Source organism: Schistocerca piceifrons, chromosome 7 (assembly GCF_021461385.2).
Source record: "Schistocerca piceifrons isolate TAMUIC-IGC-003096 chromosome 7, iqSchPice1.1, whole genome shotgun sequence".
NCBI classification, from domain to species: Eukaryota; Metazoa; Arthropoda; class Insecta; order Orthoptera; family Acrididae; genus Schistocerca; species Schistocerca piceifrons.
Genome location: NC_060144.1, coordinates 60,146,415 through 60,170,503, shown reverse-complemented (window position 1 = coordinate 60,170,503; position 24,089 = coordinate 60,146,415). Strand labels below are relative to the sequence as shown.

Genomic DNA, 24,089 nt, shown 5'->3' with positions numbered 1-24,089 from the left:
AAATTTTACAAAGGTTTAGTAATCTAGGGTTAAACAAACTGACAGTGTAGTTTAGACGTGGCTTATGAATTTTGTGCCTAGGGTGATCAGACACTACTGAATGGGCAGAAAAATAGACAGAAAGGGAAAATAACTTCTAAACTAAATAGGGTTTTTTGAGCCAAGCTCCCAATGTGATTGGAACCAAGTTTACAATCAGCGTGTGTTACAAGTTCTGACATAAAGCATTGAGATATTGATTTTTTAATGTGCAAACCATTCAAAAACTAGTGGTTGTGCAGAGAGCAATGCAGAGATGAGCATTTGGGGATTACTGAGAGCGCGACCGCTACGGTCGCAGGTTCGAATCCTGCCTAGGGCATGGATGTGTGTGATGTACTTAGGTTAGTTAGGTTTAAGTAGTTCCTAAGTTCTAGGGGACTGATGACCTCAGATGTTGAGTCCCATAGTGCTCAGAGCCATTTGAACCTATTTGATTACTGAGAGAGGAAAACAAACAAAATGAACTTAGAAACATGCTGGAGTTGATGGCCTTATCATCACTGTAATGAAAAATAAATGGAGGTTGGCGATACAGGTAGCTAAGTGAATAGTTCTTTACTGGACTTCAATAAGTTAGCAAATACGACTCAACAACCTAATAGAAGATAAGTAGCTGCCAGTAAACACATGGAGGGAACATTAATGAATGCATGGAAAAGCCCTGAGAAGACCTTCATTCAGCAATGGGTGTCCCATGGCAGATGCTAACAACAACAAAAACCTATTTTGTTGTATGTTACCCATACTGCTACAATCAATCAATTACTCAGATATGTACATCCATCAGTTGCCAAGTAAGTCAGCCAAACACCATATTCACACCCAAAAGTCAAGGGTTCTTTGAGATTCATTAAGAAATCTTGATTCCTTGAGGTACTAAGCAGAAACGTGTGACTCATGTGGCATGTACTCACCAACGTGGGTAACAGTGAGTCTTAAGTCATTTGGATGTTTTGTGAGCAACATTACAGCAGTAAGCACGTAAGTAGGCGATTGGTAAGGTGATGCGCAGTGGCAAAGAGTACCAAGTGATGGTCCAGCCAATAGCATCATGCGTTAAACATTTGATGCTAAGCGTGTAAGCAATGAAAGGTTTAGAAAATGTTTGGAATTATTTTTAAAGTTTATTGGAAGTCATTAGGTTTGCTCATTCTCACATACTAAATGAGTATAATATGGGTAATTTGCTTCCTTGGGACATATACATAGTTTTTAACTGCAACTAATATTTGTCTTATTGTGCACAACCTTTAATATGTCCGCCCCCGGTAGCTGAATGGTCAGCGCGATGGACTGTCAATCCTAAGGGCCCGGGTTCAATTCCTGGCTGGGTTGGAGATTTTCTCCTCTCAGGGACTGGGTGTTGTGTTTTCCTAATCATCATCATTTCATCCCTATCAACGCGCAATTCGCCAAAGTGGCGTCAAATCGAAAGATTTGCACATGGTGAACGATCTACCCGACGGGAGACCCTAGTCACACGACACCTTTAATATTAGATTATATCTCTTAATGAGTATATTGTGACAGTATTTTAAATTGTTAAGCCTCAAATATAATTATACAAGACACTGACAATCAAATTTTTGCTGCCTCTGGAAAATGTTAAGCAAGGCAACCTTTACCTGGAATTGTTCAACATGAACCAGGTTGACTGTTTAGCAATATAGATAATTCTCCTTGTAGCTAAGTGGGCCCAATTCCAATATTCTGTGAAGTTTAGCTGCTTACAACTATCTATAGCTTTATTATATTACAGAAGAAAACAAAATGACTTGCCCAAATCTTTTGTAACTTGGCAAGCGGTCTTAATTAAAAGATATACACAGCAAAGTGCAACGGTGATTGAGCTCAAGGGCAGTGTGAACACAATAGGGCTTTCCTCATAACAATTTTATTGGAAGTGGTGGATGGACCCAGTTAAATATGGAATCAAAAGTAGGATACATTCACATTACACATCAAAGGAACGTAACTTCACAGATGGCAATGACCATTTAATGGGTGTACTGACACAAGATGGATCAACAACAGGTCATGTTGCACTACCCTGTACTGAATAGAAAATGTGATATTTATGAAGGACCTTCTGCAGTACAAATTGCAGGGTTGTAATCTTAGCATTAAGGAATGATGGTAATTGTGTGTATTAACAGCATCCTGTCAACTATACAACATTCAGTTAATTGGTAAAAATACCAACGTTTGAAATACAATATGGATCATTCTGGTCATGCCATTTGGAGTAAATGAACCTTTACTGTATCCCAAACTCCACATACTTCTGACAAGTTCCAGCTGATAACAGGGTAACAGAATTAATAACAGAAACGTTAAAAAACTGAACATAATATGCAGTATTTTTCACAAAAGAACTTTGTCATCACTGAGAATACAACTAAATCTGGTGATAAGTATAAAAAGAATATGGATAAATATAGTCATTACAGTAATCTTCATAAAGAATGCGACTTGCTGTAGAATGACTGGAACAAAAACATAAAGTACTTTTCCACTCAAACGAGTACTGTAAGATCACAAGAAAAATCACAAAAAACACCTACCTTGATGTCAGTCTGAAACTGACAACTGAGACAATTACTTGCAATGAATATGACATTGTATAGAGTGACCAGGAAAACAAATTGTTTCTATACTTATGAGGCAGAAAATCAAAGAATTGTATACCTAAGACATGCTTGAAGAAAACTCCATTCTGTTCAGAAGAGAGAACCATGCAATATATTAAAAACCGTTTCCTATTTTAAAATGAGAAATTCAAAATGACAATTTCAGAAATGCTGAAACTGTCACTACCACCACTCTCTTGTGACCCCATCAAGGTTAACAACAAGAATTATCTACAGTTATCCTCATGAACCATATTTGTGGGTTTCACCACCTCACAACCAAAACTGATACATCACAAATTATATTTCAGATTACACTAGAAACCGGACTTTCACCACAATGTACAACACAGAAAAAATTACAGAAAAGTAAAATGAAAATTGTCGGTATCCTCTTGCAGCACTGTTTCTGCACCTTTGGCACTACATACCACAACACACTATGTCGCAAGTCCAAAGCCGATGTTCAGTATTGGTAGGTTCTAACTACTGCAGCATTAAATACCGCTTTGCCAACTCTAAACGACAAGAGTCGCCTTCCATTGTTAAATAATCCTTGGCATATGCTACAGATCAGTATGTCAAACTACAGTACATTCCAAAACATAACATAGGTTCAAACGAAATATTGTCAAAGTTCTGTTCTCTTTCTATTTGCCCACATGTCATAAGACACATCATCATAATACAGGATAAAGCCAACATCCGAAAAACAAAAATAAGTTACTATTTAGTAGTTGCCTTTGAAAAATGTGCTAATTGCTGCCAAAAACTTATTAGGATGCACAAATTGCAAGGTGTTTGTATTTTGGGGGTGCATACGCATCAATTTCAATATTTACAAAGCCCCTCGCGCACACACACACACACACACACACACACACACAATCTTCTAAAACAATAAACATTTGTTAGTGTGGTACACATGTGTAGATGTTCTTGATCTTCAACATTTACCACACAAAATCTGTTCCAGGCTATGCAGTGCAGTTAGAGAGGAATGACATCCACTAATACAATAATAAAATCAGCTACTGAATCTTTGGCCTGAAATGGAGTGAAGTATAAAGATACAACAGCATTTATATGATGGCAAGAAGGAAATGCATTCTGTCCACAGAAGAAGTATATTACTCACTGACAATTCACATGAATCTTAATATGAATGGCTGGGGATTTGTTAATACGAAAAATGCTGCATTGTATTATGGTTCAGACTCAACATCAAACTGTCGGTGGCCCTATATTATCAGTTCCGAGGACAAAGAATGGCATATGTGTACCACTTCCAACAGGAAAACATTGGTGTTCAAACCAATATTTCGATTGATAATAGCCTTAACTTAAACTGCCAAACAGGTAATTCAAAATTGTTAAGGCTTTCGTGGCCACTTGTTGACAAACTGCCTATTGGCTTCTGTCTCGGGTTCTTCATTAGATGAACGTCGGCCGAAGAACCCGAGACAGAAGCCAATAGGCAGTTTGTCAAACAGGTAATTCTTCAACGTGATTATGGCTCATGGAACAAGCCACTAAAACTATCCTCTGCTTTGTGACAGTATGACAGATTCAGCTGTAATTCATGTAAACAACTAAACACGAGAAAATATTGTAACTATTTATGAAGTTTATTACTGGACTAGCTGTTATGCCAACAAATATGACTAGTAGTATTTCACATCTCCAAATGACCACTATTCACTTTAACAACGTTATACATGTTCAATAGAAGGTTGGGGGAGGGAGGGGAAAACCAGTGTCAAGGGTGACATAAGAATTAGGGACCAATTTGACTTTGTATTTTGCGAAATTCGGAAAACTTTCCGTAAGTAATGGTGTACGCTAAGGGTGAGACTATTTCATAAAACAAATTAACTGACAGACCAAGGCTCAATGAGCTAAGTGTAAAATTCACTATTAAACAAGATCCAACCGAAGTACATTACGAACACATTCTAGTCGCCAGATCAATTTATGTAGCACTATTTCACGCACTATTCCTAGAACTATCAATCCACTCACAGGTGCAATGTATACATACAAACTCACAAATAAACAACGTATATAACTGCGTGTGGCATTCGTGTCATTTCTAACAGCTGTAGCGCAATGACATACGCTGCTTTATGACAGCATTGTAATCTATGGATATTATGGATATATACTGAATCTTAATAAATATTTTTACCTCTCACTCGCCCGTTCCGTCACGAGGGACTCAACTTTCATACTGACAACATCCGGAACAAAGGGTCCTTCAAAATTCAGCCATCTTGGGTCTACTGACGGCGTTTCGGGATACTGTCCTCCACAATCACACTACATTAACCTCCGAAGCCATGCACTATAACGCACATTAATCATAGGTACACATTGGAAACACTAAATATCCTTTCATTGGGTAAATAAGACATTTACCCAAACTTTCTTGAGCTTCACTTCATGCCTTTGCACCACACACCTCCAACACAAGCACCACACACATACGTGAGCAACGGAGATGTAACTGAGGTATCGTAGGAGGTCGTCGAAATCCAGGTATAACATTTTTGGTAATCAGTTATAACTCTCAAGTATAAATAAAAAAAATGAGCTACAAAAAGTAAACAAATACATTTATTGCAAATTTATCTCTTGCATTTACCATAGAGACTAAACTACCTGGGAAACAGATCACGTTTCCGACGGAACCCCTTGCTACCACGCACAGCGCCATCTTCCACCAATATTTGTCATTAACTGCGTGGCAATTATAAACAAATTTTACCCACCGTTCGAGACTTATAAGTGTGGTATTTGTGATCAATATGATTTGTAACAAAGTGAGTTTTGGTTATTTTACCTCATGAAGCATTGCGTTGATATGATAATGTTATTCGCGGTAATTTCCATGCTAGTCTTGCAGATCGTTCCGTATTTTGTATCTGCATCATGTGAACGATATTTCATAATTGTCTCTTTAAGTTTCTCTCAGGTGGCGTCAATGCAGAAAATGTTGTTGCAACACGCAGTCACTGAATCACGATTTTTTCATTATTTTGTCATGCAGTGTAGTAGAATTTCGCTGGATTTATTAAATGACGTACGAGATTTTGAGCGACGAAGATGAAATTGTTTGTCACTCACTTGAAATTTGTTTCTTCGTTATTGCTTATAGAATAACGAACACACATCCGATCACTGAAAAAATATAGAGTATATGCGATTAACCAGCGAAATTGTTTTGCTCAGTAGCCTACTATATGCAAATTTACAATGCGCTGTTTTACTCGATGCATTCACAAAAAAACTTGATTTTTCGCTTTTCTACTGAAAACATTGAACGGGCCACAGATTCCTACATGTTGCCCCCCGTTATTTATGATGCTCACTGAAATTTGTCGGCCGATGATTTGTAAAAAATGCTGTCCTTCGTGGAAACAGGACTATTACTTCATATGAGCCAAGATTTGGCCTCGTAGATACTATAGCGCACGTGTTGCCAATTTCATATGGAACTGTGTTTTAAGTTTTCTAGCTTCAGGCTGTAATAAGAATGTAAAACTGTCATCCTCTTCAACATACAGCACAAATTTTCCTGGTTACGTGTAGCTTACCACCGTGATGGAAAAGAATAATTATTTCGTAGCGAGTACAGTGTACCTAGTAAGTAATTTAGTGTTGCTGGAAGGCTATTGGTACTGTTATAGTACAGTTATAACTGTTTCTAAAATTTGGTTCAGTGCATTCTGTGTAGCGGGAAATGTAACAACGAATGAGATATTGTGTTAGGGGATAAACTGATATGTGGAGGGACATTACGCAAATACCATCCTCTTCATTCATGGCCAGTCAAGATGAAGATTAGCAGAACCCTCCCCAAAAATACGCTATTCGAATTCGTTGTTATAAAACAAATGAATCAAAAATAGATACCTGCATTTGCCATGAATAACTGTTGCTGCCTCTCACTATGACGAAGAACATGCCAGTTTTAAAATATTGAAGTACACTTTCTCAGCGAAAAATACAGTAATATGCCGGCTTTTTACTTATTGTCTTCAACTATTTCTTTCTTGCATATATGTTTTCTCTCTGTCACACATACAGACCATATTATTACACATTCAGTAATCTTTCTATGAAGTGGGTGTTTTCAAGCAGATACGACTTCAGTTTCTGTTTGCTGTCAATTTTATGTTAAATGCTTCACATTGAGTAGGAGCGCTCGTAAGGCTGAGCGAAAGGTCAAACGAAGAGAATAGTTTACATAAAATTTATCAAAAGTAACGATAATAATGGCAGAAGGTCAGAGAAAGCGAGTTTGTTTCATATTTCTGACACCGGGAACAACGTTAACTATCATTATTTGTCTGCACAGATATATAAGGTAGTACGCAATGGGCCAAGCATTTCGCTGCATGGCTAAAAATCGTCACTACTTTATATAATCGGATATCGAAGTAAGTACCTCTTTTTCACTGACGTCTGTCCTGATGTTTTAGTGGTAAAGCGCGTGTTTGTAATCCGAAGTCGGATCACGGAATATTCGCTTTGGCTTTGAGGCAGCCTTCACCTCTCAGTGAAGTGAAGATTTGCTATGAACAACACATGGTTCGGATTCCACATTAAACAGAAGGTGCCCTTTCACCTGAAGGATTACTGGGATAGGTTAGCAATATCAAGTCGCCGAAGTGGAGTCCAACTGAAAGAACTTGTAACAGGCCGCTAAGTCACACGAGATTATTATTATCAATAGAATGATATACTATTTTAACAACATTCGAAAGCTTTTCAAACAAATTTTCAATGTTTACATTGGAAAATTCTCACACACAGCGCGAAAACTGTGATCAAAACTGCTGGCTAGCAAAGGTATGTGTATAAAAGGACCAACAGATGTAAAATCCATGCCATCTCGGCAGTATGGGCCTCCATTTTTATTACTTCTTTGTGAGGTTTTACTAAAAAAATTAAGAAGTTTTAAATAGCATCGGTGGTTATTCCGTCTCTAATCCCTTATTTTGCATGATTAGCTGTTGTCTGCACTTGATGTTCTGGATTCAGCATTGACTACGAACTCTTTAAGCGCGCCCACGGAGTCGCTCTTAATGTCTGTGAGAAACGGTTTCCGAACAGGAGACACACAAGCATACAACACAGTGCCTTTGCTGCACTTGTTTGACGCTTTCGAGAAATGGGGAACTCGTTGCCAACGGAGAGCACACGAGATTGAGGATAGAGATGTACGTGTTATTTGGTATGGGGGGCAACATGCCAGCCAATAGACCTAATAGCTTCGTCTGGGGCTCTGATGTGTCTTAGATCTCATCAACGAAGGTTTAGCATAAACATTTGAGCTGGAATGATTGCTAATCATCACCTAAGACGTCTACGAGTACGTTTAAGTGGAGCAGTTAATGATAAGTGTCCGCATACCACACTTACAGAACTGCTGTACCTACTCAGCGGCTGCCTCTGGTTTCAGAATGATGTAGTCTTAGCTAATTCTTGGCTTTGAACTGGAATGGTCGGGTCTCATATGTTGCCTGACCAGCGTGTTTCCCTGACTTAACGTCTCAGTTTTTATTTGGATGCATGTTAAAACCGTTGCGTAAATTTCTCTAATTGCCATAAAAGCGGAGCATATAGCTCGAATCTGTGATGCGTGTAACAGCATGACAGAATCCTGTCAAGCTCGGCATAGATGGATCGTCATTGCAGGTACTAAGCATCTAATGAGTCTCAGGGAAGACTGTTCACACACTAGTTTAAATTTATTCGAACATGCCTTTAATTAAAGTTAAATTACATATAACTATTATTATTCAAAGAACCTTATTACGGTCTCATATACGTAATTGCGGCTTAAAAAAGTTCTTATCAAAAAATTATTCTTTGTCTGTGTTGACTGCTCCCGCACAGTTTATCAGTGAAGTCTCTCTAGAACCTCCGATCTGGGACTTCGCGCTGAAAGACTGTTCTACGATAATAAAAGATAAATATTTTCTTTAGTCTGTTACTGTCTCAAGGACCAATTAAGTTTGTACTTGGTTGGTGTTGATGAACCAGATGGTTTCCATTCGTGTTTGCATGATGACACAAATTTTCAACGTTAGTAATGATGGAATTGAGACTTGCTCTCAACACTCCACAACAAACTTCGTGAAACTTCTGCTTAACATCCAGTGTTTACCTCCGTTGAGGTGTCAACAGTCTCGACATCCATAGTGTCTAAACGTGTTTTATTCGTACGCAAGCATGTATAATGGCGAAGTTACATTCGTTCGAAATATTTAGCTGCTCTGCAAGTGCAGCTAATGTTACTCCGAAATCTGTATTGATGACGATTTCATACATTGTGAAACGCAAACGGCTGCAAAATGTGTGTCTACTAAGAACTGGGGAGACTGCCGTAATTACGTCTACAAGACAGATCCCAACGCCCAGTTTTGTCGTTCACACCATGTACCTGTTAGTACCTATAAAGTTGCTGGTCGATTACTTGCCGGTGAACAAATATGGTTGGACTGTTCTCTAACCGGCACTGAAGACAGGATAGGGAGTCAACGCCTGCAACACTTAGTATTAAATTTCAATGTCTAGCGGATGAGTAATTGACGATATTGAATAGGGAATTTCGGGCTATCCTGGCATATGACCAGCTTGCGAACAGGTTATGTTGATCCAAAGCAAACGTTACACCTATTAACAAAAAACAACCAAATACAGCTATATTAGATATAGTTTATCAGGCACTGCATGCACCATCGACAGACATTAGTTTCAAAATCACAACCCCTAAGAACGTTACGAAATTCTTTAGATTACGGAAATATGGCAGCTGGACGCTATGCGACATCACATTTAAAGTATTACGGCCGAGAGGGGTAATCAAACCAGTTTCAAAATCACAACCCTTAAGAACGTTACGAAATTCTTTAGATTATGAAATTATGGAAGCTGGACATTCAGCGACGCCACATTTAAAGTATTACTCAGGGCCGAGAGGAGAAGCAAACCACTGATCCTCGTTTCAGCAGGGGATGCTTGCCTGAGATCGCGGCTGGGGCATACTCTAAGAACCCTTTTCTGCTCTTCGTACATGTTTTCTCCTTTTCCAAAATATTTTACAAGTATTTATCGAAATTCTGTTCCTTGTTTTGTATGTTGGTTCTTCGTCTCTGGCGTTTTGAAGCTATTTCCTTTTGGATGAGGTCTCGTTTGGCCACGAGAAGGAACTGCGCACTACAAGGACTTCCATAGGTGTCTCTCAGTCACCCTCCATATTGGTCACAAATTATTCCATACTTTCACCAAAACAGAAGTCCATTTGACACCGATCCTTACATGCATGTAGCATTGAATCCTACAGGAATATAATTAGTTACACTTTCGCCTCATTTTCAGGTTGATAATCACATCCCTCCATCGCACGGGCTTGAAATGATGACCGCTATCAATCGAAGAATTTTTATATTCTGACTGCAGTACGAGCAACAATGAGAAATTGGTATTCACAAAGTTTCCCTTTAGTTAACAAACGTGACTGTATATTCTTAATGCGTTCATCTATTGGCCGGCCGGGTGGCCGAGCGGTTCTAGGCGCTACAGTTTGGAACCAAGCGACCGCTATTCCCCAGTACTTGGTGATCTCTTGATGTATCAAAATGTGTCCTATCAACTGATCCGTTCTTCTAGTCAGGTTGTGCAACAAATTTCTTTTCTTCCCAATTCTGTCTAGTGCCTCCTCAATAGTTACATGACCTACCCCACATTTCAAAAGCCTCTAAGCAAAGATAGATACAGGGGGAATTAGTGAAGTTAAAAAAGTTAGATGGCAGTAGGAACAGGACTTCTGGGCAGGTGAATACAGGGTCTTAAATACAAAACCAAATAGGGGTAATGCGGGGGTATTTTTAATTATGAATAAGAAAATAGGGATGCAACTAAGCTACTGTGAAAAGCATAGTGAACGCATAATTGTAGCCGCGATAGACACGAAGCCCACACGCACCATAGTAGTACAAATTTATACAGGGTGTTAGAAAAAGGTACGGCCAAACTTTCAGGAAACATTCCTCACACACAAGGAAAGAAAATGTGTTATGTGGACATGTGTCCGGAAACGCTTACTTTCCATGTTAGAGCTCATTTTATTACTTCTCTTCAAATCACATTAATCATGGAATGGAAACACACAGCAACAGAACGTACCAGCGTGACTTCAAACACTTTGTTACAGGAAATGTTCAAAATGTCCTCCGTTAGCGAGGATACATGCATCCACCCTCCGTCGCATGGAATCCCTGATGCGCTGATGCAGCCCTGGAGAATGGCGTATTGTATCACAGCCGTCCACAATACGAGCACGAAGAGTCTCTACATTTGGTACCGGGGTTGCGTAGACAAGAGCTTTCAAATGCCCCCATAAATGAAAGTCAAGAGGGTTGAGGTCAAGAGAGCGTGGAGGCCATGGAATTGGTCCGCCTCCACCAATCCATCGGTCACCGAACCTGTTGTTGAGAAGCGTACGAACATTTCGACTGAAATGTGCAGGAGCTCCATCGTGCATGAACCACATGTTGTGTCGTACTTGTAAAGGCACATGTTCTAGCAGCACAGGTAAAGTATCCCATATGAAATCATGATAACGTGCTCCATTGAGCGCAGGTGGAAGAAACTAAAATGAGCTCTAACATGGAAATCAAGCGTTTCCGGACACATCTCCACATAACAGCTTTTCATTATTTGTGTGTGAGGAATGTTTCCTGAAAGTTTGGACGTACCTTTTTGTAACACCCTGTATACAATGAACTCCGCAGATGCTGAATGGATTGAAGAAATTTGTGATGAGATGAAAGAAATCGTTCAGATAGCTAAGGGAGGCGCAAATTTAATTGTGGCGGGGGACTGGAATTCTATTGTAGGAAAAGGAAGAGAAGGAAAAGTAGTGGGTGAATACGGACTGAGGAAATGGAATGAAAGAGGAAACCACATGGTAGGAGTTAGCACAGAGCATATTTTAATCGTCGCTAACACGTGGTTTAAGATTCACGGAAGAAGGTTGTAGACGTGAAGGAAACCTGGAGACACCGGAAGCTTTTAGTTTGATTATATTATGGTAAAACAGAGATTTATTTTGAACCAGATTTTAAACTGTAAGACATTTCCAGTTGCAGATGTTGACTCTGGCTACAATGTATTGGTTATGAGCTGTACCTTAAAACTGAAGAAATTACAAAAAGGTAGGAAATTAAGGAGATGGGATCGCTGTATGTTGGTCGAAACAGAGGTTGTCGAGAGTTTCAGAGGAAGCATTAGGTAACGTTTGATAAGAACAGCAGAAAGGAATACATTAGAAGACGAATGGGTAGTTTTTAGAGATGAAATAGTGAAGGCAGCAGAGGATCAAATAGGTAAAACGACAAAGCCTAAGAGAAATTCTTGAATAAAACACGAGGTAGTAGATTTAATTGATGAAAGAAGGAAATAAAAACATGCACTAAACGAAACAGGTGAAAGGGAGCACAAATGTCTAGAAAATGAGATTGACAGTAAGTGAAAAACGGCTTAGCAGGAATGGCGAGAGGAGTAATGTACAGATTTATAAACATACGTCACTAGGTGTAAGATACATACCGGAAAATTAAACAGACCTTTGGAGAAAAGAGAAGCAGCTGTACGAATATCGAGACCTCAGATGTGAAACCAATCCTAAGTCAAGAAGAAAGATGGAAAGAGCATAAAGAGGGTACATGCAAGAGAGATGTACTTGGAGCCAATATTATAGAAATGGAAGAGGACGTAGACGAAGACGACATGGGAGATATGGTACTGCAATAAAAATTTGACAGAGCACGGAAAGACCTAAGTCGAAACAAGACCCTGGGAGTAGACGACAATCCATCAGAACTATTGATAGCCTTGGGAGAGCCATCCGGGACAAAACTGTTGCATCTGGTGTGCAAGACGTATGAGACAGGTGAAATACCCCCAGACTTCATGAAAAATATAATAATTCCAATTCCAAAGAAAGCAGGCGCTGACATACGAGAATATTACCAAAGTAGAAGCCGATCTCTGCGAAGATCAGTTTGGATTCCAGAAAAATGTTGGAACACGCGAGGCAGTACTATCTCTACGACAGGCAGGTTAAGGAAAGGCAAACCTAAGTTTATAGCATTTGTAGACCTGGAGAAAGCTTTCATCAATGTTGACTGGAATACTCTTTTTGAAATTCTGAAGGTAACAGGGGTAACATACTCGCATCGAAAGACAATTTACAACTTATACAGAAACCAGACGGCAGTGAAGATCCTTTAAAATAACGCGAATTGCGTATGGTCTAAATAAGACTTTCATTACAGTCGCAAAATACGGTATATAAGCTAAATTACTCAAATAATTACAATTCAGGGAAAATAAATAAATGAAAATTAGTTTCGCTGATGACACTGTAATTCTGTGCTTGTAGGCAGAGGAGTTGGATGATCAGCCGAACGGAATGGGTAATGTACGAGGGCCATCCACAAAGTACATTACGTTTTGGAATTAAAAAGAAATAAAGTATTGGAAATTTTTTTATTATATACAGATGAAAGCCACACTTAAATACTACTTTTCTACACAGTTGCCATTTAAATTATGGCACTTATCGTAGCGATGGACGACCACGTGGTTACCTCTTCTTGAAGCTGTGCGTCGTCATCAAAACGCTGCATAGCCAACCACTTCTTCATTGCTGGGAATAAATGGAAGTCGCTCGGTGCCAGGTCGGGCCTGTACGGCGGATGAGGAAACAACTCCCACTTAAAAGATTCGAGAACTTCACGAGTGGCATTTGCCGTGTGGGCCCGGGCGTTGTCGTGAATCAGCAAGATCTTTGAGCCCAACTTTCCCCTGCGCTTGTTTTGTATTGCTCTTCTGAGGTTGTGTAGAGTTTGGCAATACCTTTGAGAGTTTATTGTAGTGCCTCTTTCCAGGAAATCCACAAAAATCACACCTTTTCTGTCCCAAAAGAAGAGGTAACCACGTGGTTGAAGGCGCAGGCTGCCGAATTTTACGACGAAGGAATTTCCAAGCTCGACCATCGCTACTGTAAGTGCCTTAATTTAAATGGCAACTATGTAGAAAAGTAGTATTTAAGTGCGGCTTTCATCTGTATCTAATAAAAAAAAATTCCAATACTTTATTTATTTTTAATTCCAAAACGTAATGTACTTTGTGGATAGCCCTCGTATAAAAAAAAGAAATTGTCGAATTAAATAAGTTGATGCTTGATGATTTAGATAAATAAATGAGGCAATAAAAGTAGTACACAATTGTTACTGTATGGTCAGCAGAGCAACAGACAGTGACAACAGAAGAAAAGTTTCTCCGAAAAAGAGAATCATGTCCAACGTAAAATATAAGCTGAAGTACTAGAAAGCTTTTTCTGTTGGAATGTAACCTTATAAGGAAGTAAATCTCGGTTAATAGGCAGTAGAGGCAAAAAAAATAGTATAAGCTTTTCAAATGTGGTATACTAGTTAAGAACCCTTCAGATTAGATAGGTAAGCCGGATAACTCCTGAATAGGTACTGAAACGAATTGGGGAGAAGATAGCTTTATTACACAACTTGACTAAAAGAAGGGATATGTTCAGCCATCAAATAATAGTTAATTTGGTAATTGTGTCAAGTGTGATGGATAAAAACTGTAGATGGAGCCTAAGGCCTGAATACAGTAAGAAGGTTCAGGTGACGTAAACTACAGTTGTTCTGTAGTGAAGAAGAGACTTGCACAGGATCGACTGGCGTCGAAAGCTGAATCCAAACAATATTCGGACTGAATATTAAAATAACAGATATTGTTCAAGAATTTTTGGCTGAATTTTCATTCGAGACCAAACAAGTATCATACTGTAAAAAGGAAACGTAGGTGAAATTCTGATATAAAATTAAAGTTCAGGCAGGAGATATAAAAATTTCAAGGTTTGCTGATGACATTGTAATTCCATCAAAGACGGCAAAGAATTTGGAAGAGCAGTTGAACGTAATGGATAGCATCTTCAAGAGATGTTGGAAGATGAATATCAGCAAAAGTGAAACAAGACTGATGGAAGATAATCGAATGTAGTCAGGCGATGCCGAGGGAATTAGGTCAGCAAATGAGAGACTAAAAGTAGAATACAAGTTTTGCTATTTGGGCAGCAAAGTAACTGACAATAGGGAGGTTTGCTGATGACATTGTAATTCCATCAAAGACGGCAAAGAATTTGGAAGAGCAGTTGAACGTAATGGACAGCGTCTTCAAGAGATGTTGGAAGATGAATATCAGCAAAAGTGAAACAAGACTGATGGAAGATAGTCGAATGTAGTCAGGCGATGCCGAGGGAATTAGGCTAGCAAATGAGAGACTAAAAGTAGAATACAAGTTTTGCTATTTGGGCAGCAAAGTAACTGATAATAGGAAGAAAACCAATTCCGAAAAAGACAACGCTGAGTATAAATTTAAATGTTTCAAAGGTTTTTCTGTAGTATAGTCTTTTACGGACGTGAAACGTGGACGATAAGCTATTCATATGGGAAAGGAATCGAAACTTTTGAAATGAGGTGCTGCAGAAGAATGCTGAAAATCAGATTAGTAGACCGAATGACTAATGAGGATGTGCTGAAGGGGTCGTGAGGCGTGAAGAGGATCGCCAGTTCAGTAATGGTGAGCAGTTTGCGCGTATGTGTGTGTGTGTGTGTGTGTGTGTGTGTGTGTGAGAGAGAGAGAGAGAGAGAGAGAGAGAGAGTGAGTGAGCGGACTGGGGAGGGGGAGGGTGTAATTGTAGAGGAAGACCAACCAAGCCTTGAGCACAGAAAGCCGTTTAAAATGGATGTAGTTAGAGTAGTAATGCAGAGATGAAGTGGCTTGCACAAGTCAGAGTAGCGTGGAGTGCTGCATCAAACCAGTCTTCAGTGTGAAGACAACAACTATTAAACAATAGCTTGTACACTGTAACCAGTTACAGTTGAAGGTAATAATTTTGTATAACGCGTTTCGGAGCTTAAACCCTTATTTCAGATCAATATCTTCTGCTTCTTCTGGTGTAAATACCAGGCGCGGAGTGGCCGCGCGGTCTGAGGCGCTGTATCACGGATTGCGCGACCCTTCCCGCCGGAAGTTCGAGTCCTGCCTCGGGCATGGGTGTGTGTATTGTTCTTAGCATAAGTTAGTTTAAGTAGTGTGTAAGTCTAGGGACCGATGACCTCAGCGGCTTGGTCCCTTAGGAATTCACAGACATTTGAACATTTTGAACTAAATTCTTGCTAAACTGGTTCATCAAAGAAGATCAGAGCACAGTTCCTACGTGCAACAGTCGCATGGGTGCGAAAATGACAGATACAGAAATATGTGAGCGCGAAATTTGGAAACAGAAGCTGAGATCTAGCGAAAGAATGAACACCACAGCACCTAACAAGACTAATACGAGGTGAGTTCAGAAAGTAAGTTACACATTATTATGGCGTACCAAGTAATTTTTATTGAGTGCCGCACTACAGTTGAAAGTGACACAGATGCATGTTATTGTTCTTCAGAATAGTTTGCAAACAATGGTCAAACTGTTCTACAACACGTTCAGTTCCTTGATGATAGAAATCTACTCCTCATTCGCAGAGTCATTCGAGAGCCGGTATTCCAAAGTCTGTTTTCTCCCAGATGTGCCTTCAGCTTGCCGAGAAGATGGAAATCACATGGTGCAAGACCTGGAGTATCAGCATCAACCACGTCTGTGCGGCCTCTATCAAATTATCGGCACCATTTCACTACGGCAGGTGCTACTTTGCGTTTGGTCCATACACAGTGTGATTATACACGGTGTCCGAAAAGTCTTTCCCTGATTACATAAATTGATAACTCAGGCTAGAAGTAAGATACAAATATGAAACTCGTGTCGAATTGTTTACAACTATCAAAGTTATTTTTCTGTTTTAGGTTCGCAGTACGTAAGTAGTGGATGAGGTACAGTGCCCAAGAAGCCATGTTAACCGATCAGGAGAAGGAATAGTGTGTCCTGTGGTACCATGAGACACGATCACCAACCACAGTGCAGAGACACTTTCAGACAACATTTGGAAGGAATCCACCTGATGTCAAGAGCATTAAAGCCTAGTATTAGAGGTTCAAGAACACAGGACCTTCCGAGGTCTGGTCGACCAAGAAGCGCAGCAGACAGGGTGGAAGCTGTAAGGCAGTCTTTTCTGCGAAGTCCGAAGAAATCGGTGCGCAGGGCCAAAAAACTCTCTCCATGACATTTTACACAAACGTTTATTGTTTCGTGCATACAAAGTGCAAATCGTTCAGGACTTGTTGCCTAATGACAGTACCCGTCGATATGACTTTGCGGTCGAAATGCTATCACGTATTGAGGACGACGATGGTTATCTCAGACGAATTGCCTATTCCGACGAAGCGACCTTTTTTGTCAGTGGAGTAGTGAATCGCCATAATGTGCGCATTTGGGGTTCACAACCCCCTGGCGAGGTCATGGAGTGCACCAGAGGCAGTCCAAAGGTGAATGTTTGGTGCGCGCTATTGCACGATCGAATTATCTTTTTCGCTGAGGCTACCATCACATCTGCAGTGCATCTGGACATGTTGCAACTGTATGTTGTTCCTCAGCTGTTTCAGTATCACCTCGATGTCTTGTTTCAGCAAGACGGTGCACCGCCTCATTGGGGTTTGGACGTCCGTGCCTATCTCGATATGAACTTTTCTGGGCGGTGGATTGGTCGTGATGGGCCAACGGTTTGGCCTCCACACTCTCCTGACATAACCCCATTAGACTTCTTTTTATGGGGTTACGTCAAGGACGAGGTCTACCGAACACATGTACCAGATCTTGAAACCCTGCGGCAACGGATAACCACAGTCGTTGAATCGATCCCTACAGTGATGTTGGCTAATGTGTGGACGGGAATTGAATATCGCCTAGATGTGCTACGTGCTACCAAGAGTGCTCATGTGGAAGTTTACTGATGTGTGAAAAAAACTTTGCTAGTTTGTAAACAGTTAGACACCAGTTTCATATTTGTGTCTTACTTCTAGCCTGAGTTATCAATTTATGTAATCAGGGAAACACTTTTCGGACACCCAGTAATTAAACTTTGAAAACGCTGTAGAAATAACACTACTTGTCAGAATGACATTGAATTGCAACGGAATATTATTGAAGAAGGGGGAAAACGTGTGGCAGAAGAAAAAAATTAGTGTGAAAATTGATCAATAGAGGGCGCTTCTTGTGTCAGAATAGATAATTGCAAACACCTGTCATGCGCACGACCCATTGAAGTTAGTATAAACACGCCGTGTACACGGCTTTTCCTCCTTTCGCATCTGCGACGTTCGCTATGACTGTCTCAATGCAGGACCGCGCTCTGCCTGTATAGCTGTATTACAAGAATGATGACTGTGCACACGCCTCTATACAGTTCGAGACAGTGAAGGGTTTGAAAAAAGGCGTTGGTCCGATGACTGCCGTGGGTCTGCAGAAAATGATTCGGAAATTCGAAAAGACGGGTTCTTTTGGTGTGCAACTTGGTAGAGGCAGGAAACGAATTGACTCGACGCCAGTGGAAGCAGTGGCCACAGCAATGGAGGAGGAGACAAGTAGTGGTGTGTAAAATTGTAATGCACAGAGAATTGCCCGAACATTGGACATACCCGTGAGCACAGTGCGTAAAATCCTACGAAAGATCCTTCTTTGCTATCCATTCAAAATTTCCCATGTGCACTAGTTGCTTCCTGTTGACCTGCCAGCAAGAGAGACCTTTGCTTTAGAATTTCTTGGTCGCATGGAAGTGGACAATGATTGGCTGTGGAAGATTTTGTGGACAGACGGAGCACACTTCCATCTGACAGGATACGTCAATACATAGAATTGTCGAATATGGGCAACGGAAAATCCACAAGCAAATCAACCAGTACCACTTCATCCTGAAAAGATCACTGTGTGGTGCGTGTTTACGGCATCATTTATCATAGGGGCATATTTTTTCGTAGACACAGGTGCTTCCGGTTCTGTTACTCGTACCGTCACTGGTAAACACTATGACAGTCTTTTGCGCAACCGCGTCATTTCAGGTCTCCAACAGCGTGGATGTGTGGATGGGATCACTTTTATGGAAGATGGCGCACCTCCTGACATTGCAAATTCAGTTAAGCAAGTGCTGAAGCACCATTTCGGAAATGCTAGAACCATCAGCCACCATTTCCCTGCAGCCTGGCCGCCCCTATCACCTGATCTTAATCCGTGTGACTTCTGGCTGTGGGGCTATCTGAAACATGTTGTGTTCAGTGTTCCAATTGCAAACTTAGCTGCATTGAAGGCATGCATTACGCAACACATTCTAAACGTGACCGTCACTGGTAAACACTATGACAGTCTTTTGCGCAACCGCGTCATTTCAGGTCTCCAACAGCGTGGATGTGTGGATGGGATCACTTTTATGGAAGATGGCGCACCTCCTGACATTGCAAATTCAGTTAAGCAAGTGCTGAAGCACCATTTCGGAAATGCTAGAACCATCAGCCACCATTTCCCTGCAGCCTGGCCGCCCCTATCACCTGATCTTAATCCGTGTGACTTCTGGCTGTGGGGCTATCTGAAACATGTTGTGTTCAGTGTTCCAATTGCAAACTTAGCTGCATTGAAGGCATGCATTACGCAACACATTCTAAACGTGACCGTCACTGGTAAACACTATGACAGTCTTTTGCGCAACCGCGTCATTTCAGGTCTCCAACAGCGTGGATGTGTGGATGGGATCACTTTTATGGAAGATGGCGCACCTCCTGACATTGCAAATTCAGTTAAGCAAGTGCTGAAGCACCATTTCGGAAATGCTAGAACCATCAGCCACCATTTCCCTGCAGCCTGGCCGCCCCTATCACCTGATCTTAATCCGTGTGACTTCTGGCTGTGGGGCTATCTGAAACATGTTGTGTTCAGTGTTCCAATTGCAAACTTAGCTGCATTGAAGGCATGCATTACGCAACACATTCTAAACGTGACCCCGAAAACACTTCGATCAATTGTGGAACATGCTGTTTCTCGATAGCAACTCGTTGCAGAAAATGATGGAGAGCATATTGTGCCAGTCACACGGAAATTAATAATCCGATTCGATTTTGATTGACGCTTTTTATGCGGTTTTTTGCCTCGGGGCAATTAAAAACCGATGTGATTGATGCTTTTTTATGCGGTCTTTGGCGTCAGGACAATTAAAAACCGATGTGACTGATGCTTTTTTGCGGTTTTTGGCCTCAGGACAAGTAATAGCCGATTTTTCGCATGCGATGTGATACGACCTTGCCGTGGTAGATGAACTTACGTAACTAACAGTATCACACCTGTACACCCATGCACACTGAGTAGTACAGTTTGTTTAACGTCAAACTGACACCTTAGTCATTGTTGTGTGATTCATTTGTCATTTGTAGTCGACCACTATTAAATTGTGATGCTTACAGCGCATCTACTGCTACATTTTGCAACTATTTATTTTTCTGCTGCCATACGTGTTCCCTCTTCTCCGATAATATTCCGTTGCAATTTATCGTCATTCTGACCAGTGGTGTTATTTCTACAACGGTTTGAAAGTTTAACTCTAGTAATAATCACCCTGTACAACCAGAGTTCCACGATGAATCTGTGTCCAACTTCGCCGTTTTGCGCACAATAATGGTGCTCTCCCACATACGTTGGAGTGCGTTTACAGTTGCCGTACCTTTTCAGTCGCGCACTGTGATACACCTGTTACCAGTACAGCAGAAAAACTGCGTCTGCACGAACCCCCGAACATTTACTCTCTTCTGACAATGCGCCACTCTTGGTGCACAGTAGTCTTAGCACGGGACGACATGTGTAACTTACTTTTTGAAGTCCCTACATATTAAGGTGATGGCTTGAACGAGTAATAGGGAAATGAGGGTGTATCACGCTCAGTGGAGTTCCGAAATCAGCTGACATCAACTGCAGCCTAACTATTCGTGGATGTATGAAAACTGACCCAGTGAATTTTGTACCCAGCGAGAAATGTGCGACATTTGCACCCAGTTTGCGTTTATGATTATGATGTTTAGTTTGTGGGGCGCTGAGCTGCGTGGTCATCAGCACCTGTACAAAGTCCCAATTTTTACAGAGCCCATTTTCTTTTCCCAATCCAATCTAGTCACTATCACAAATGATGTTGATACTGAAATGATGAGGACAACACAAACACCCAGTCCCCGGGCAGAGAAAATCCCCAACCCGGCCGGGAATCGAACCCGGACCTCGTGATCCAGAGGCAGCAGCACCAGCCCCTAGACCACGAGCTGCGGACAGTCTGAGTGGAATCCACGTGCTCACTATGTCAGAGCCTACCTGCATCTCCAGTCCTCTCACCCCCTCCCTGCACCCTCAGTGGGGTGCCAGGGGGCCGCACGGTCATGTCCATGCCGTGCTGAGGTCGCCTAACAAATGAACAACGTAAACGAAATATCCTGTTGCCAGAAGAAGAACAAAAGTGCCACCAAATTTCCTGTTACGTACCCATACGGCGGTGGCTCTACTTATTTTAACGTTTATATCCCATTTTTACTTCTTTCTTTTTCTGTATCTACATGACTACTTTGCAGTTCTGCAGTACCTAGCAGAGGGCTCTTCGAACCACTCTAACACTACATGTATTTCTGTACCGTTCCACTCTCGAACAGCGCGCGGGGGAAATGAAGGTTTAAATTTTTTTCGTGTGAGCTTTAATTTCACTATGATGACCATATCTCCCTATGTAGGTGGGCATGAACAAAATAGCACTAGGGGGAGGAGGTTAGAGACTAAAATATCGTGAAAAGCTCTTGCTGCAATGAAAAAACACCCTACTTTTAATTATTGCCAACCCACATTGCATGTCATATGCGTGTCAGTCTATCCCCTATTTCGCTATAATACAAAACGAGCTACCCTTCTTTGAACTTTACGATCTCCTCCGACAATCCTATCGGGTAAGGTTCCAATACGGTTCAGCAATACTTCAGAAGAGGGAGTACAAGCTTAGCGTAGGCCACCTCTGTAGTGGATTTGTTGCATCTTGTAAGCGTTCTGCCAATAAAACGCAGTCTTTGGTTCAGTTTGCCCACAACATTTTAAGTTGTACGTATCTCTTACCCCTACATATATATAGGTGAACTGACAGCATTTAATTTGTGTTACTTATCGCTTAACCGAAATTTAACGGATCCCTTCTAATATTACTCTTGTTTTAGTTGCTTACTCTCCGTCAGGCATTACGAACTGTGATTTTTCTGACTGAAAATCGTGAATGCGGTAGCACAACTAATATGATACTCCATACCCATGCAATCTGATTAGAACCTGCTTGTGACGAACGGTACCAAAAGTCTTCTGGAAATCTGTAATTATTGAAACAATCTGAGATACCCTGTGAACGGACAATTATTCTGAATCCGTGCTAACTATGTGCCAATAGATCGTTTTTGTGCAGCTAATTCATAACCTTCCAACGCAATGTATGTTCCAAAATAGTACTGCAGATCGACGTTAGTAATATAGGTTTATGATTCAGCGGATTACTCATATCTTCTGTCTTGTGTACTGGTGAGAGCTGTGCAACTTTCCAGTCTTATAGTGCGGATCTTTTTTCGGGCGAGGGATTGTACACTGAAGAATCAAAGAAACTGTTACTCTTGCCTAATATCGTGTACGGCCTTCGCGAGCACGCAGAAGTGCCGCAACACGACGTGACATGGACTCGACTAATGTCTCAAGTATTGACACCATGAATCCGCAGGGCTGTCCATAAATTCGTAAAAGCACGAAGGCATGGAGACCTCTTCTGAACGGTACGTTGCAAGGCATCCCAGAAATGCTCAATAACGTTCATGTCTGGGGAGTTTGGTGGCCGGAAGAAATGTATTCCTGGAGCCTCTCTGTAGGAGTTCTGGATATGTGGGGTGTCGCATTGTCCTGTTGGAATTGCCCCGAGTCCGTCAGAATGCACAATGGACATGGTGGTCGGACAGGTGTTTACGCACGTGCCACCTGTCAGAGTCACATCTAGACGTATCAGGGGTCCCATGCCACTCCAACTGCACACGTCCCACACCATGAGGAGCCACCACCAGCTTGACCAGTCCCCTGCTGACATGCAGGGTCCATGGATTCATGAGGCTGTCTCCATACCCGTACACATCCATCCGCTCGATACAATTTAAAACGAGACTCGTCCGACCAGGCAACATGTTTCCACTCATCAACAGTCCAATATTGGTGTTGACGGGCCCAGGCGAGACACAAAGATCTGTGTCGTGCAGTCATCAGTGGTACACGAATGGGCCTTCGCCTTCGAAAGCTCATATCGATGATGTTTCGTTGAATGGTTCCCACGCTGACACTTGTTGACGGCCCAGCATTGAAATCTGCGGAAGGGTTGCATTTCTATCACGTTGAACAATTCTCTTCAGTCGCCGTTGGTCCCGTTCTTGCAGGATATTTTTCCGGCCGCAGCGATGTCGGATATTCACTTTACACTCGTGAAATGGTCGTACATGAATTCCCCACTTCATCGATATCTTGGAGATGCTGTGTCCCATGGCTCGGTCAGCGACTATAACACTGCGTTCACTCCCTTTAATATCGATAACCTGCCATTGTAGCATCAGTAACCGACCTAACAACTGCGCCAGACACTTGTTGTGTTATATAGGCGTTGCCGACCGCAGCACCGCATTCTGCTTATTTACATATCTCTGTATTTGAAAACGCACACCTATACCAGTTTCTTTGGAGCTTCAGTGTATATGATTGCTATGTGTGGAGCTAATATATCAGAATACCCTGAAAGAAACCTAACTGGAAAACGTCCGGACCGGAAGACTTTGCTTTATGAAGCGATTTGAGTTGCTTCGCTATACCGAGGATATCTATTTCTAAGCTACTCACATTGGCAGCAGTTCTAGATTCGAATTCTGGAAAATTTACTTCGTATTCCATGGTGAAGGAATATCGGGGAGCCGTATTTAGTAACTCTGCTTTAGTGGCATTGACATCGGTAACATTAACATGCGTATTCCGCCATAATACGAAGAATCTTTAAGCTTTGTCACCTTAAAAAGTAAATTATGATGAATTCTCTGTTCTTGAAAGTGTGTCTTACTTAACATACACTTTTATAATGCTCGTGTAGCTTCCACTTCAGAGTAGCGAAAATGATATGCAGAGTTATCCAGGAGTGTTGCTTTCCTACATAATTCTCGCACCACTGCAAACAGAAGTGATAGTAGTTATTAGTACCAGTGGTGTTGAGAAACATCTGAAATCGCTAAAATTTTTGAAAGCTTCGGCACCCGGTGGAATCCCTGTCAGATACTATACCGTATTTCTGTCCCAGTTAGTCCCTCTTTCAG

The 24,089-nt window shown here is 41.3% G+C and overlaps 1 protein-coding gene across 5 annotated transcripts in view; it reads right to left on the bottom strand.

The window, feature by feature from the left end:
• The window catches only part of LOC124805317 (homeodomain-interacting protein kinase 2), a 207,195-nt gene extending 202,039 nt beyond the window's left edge, over positions 1–5,156 (bottom strand). For all 5 annotated transcript variants that reach the window (XR_007017438.1, XM_047265835.1, XM_047265837.1 and 2 more), the window contains exon 1: positions 4,861–5,156. The gene's annotated coding sequence lies outside the window, so the exon portion shown is untranslated. The remainder of the gene's footprint in view (positions 1–4,860) is intronic.
• Between the last annotated feature and the right edge of the window lie 18,933 nt (positions 5,157–24,089).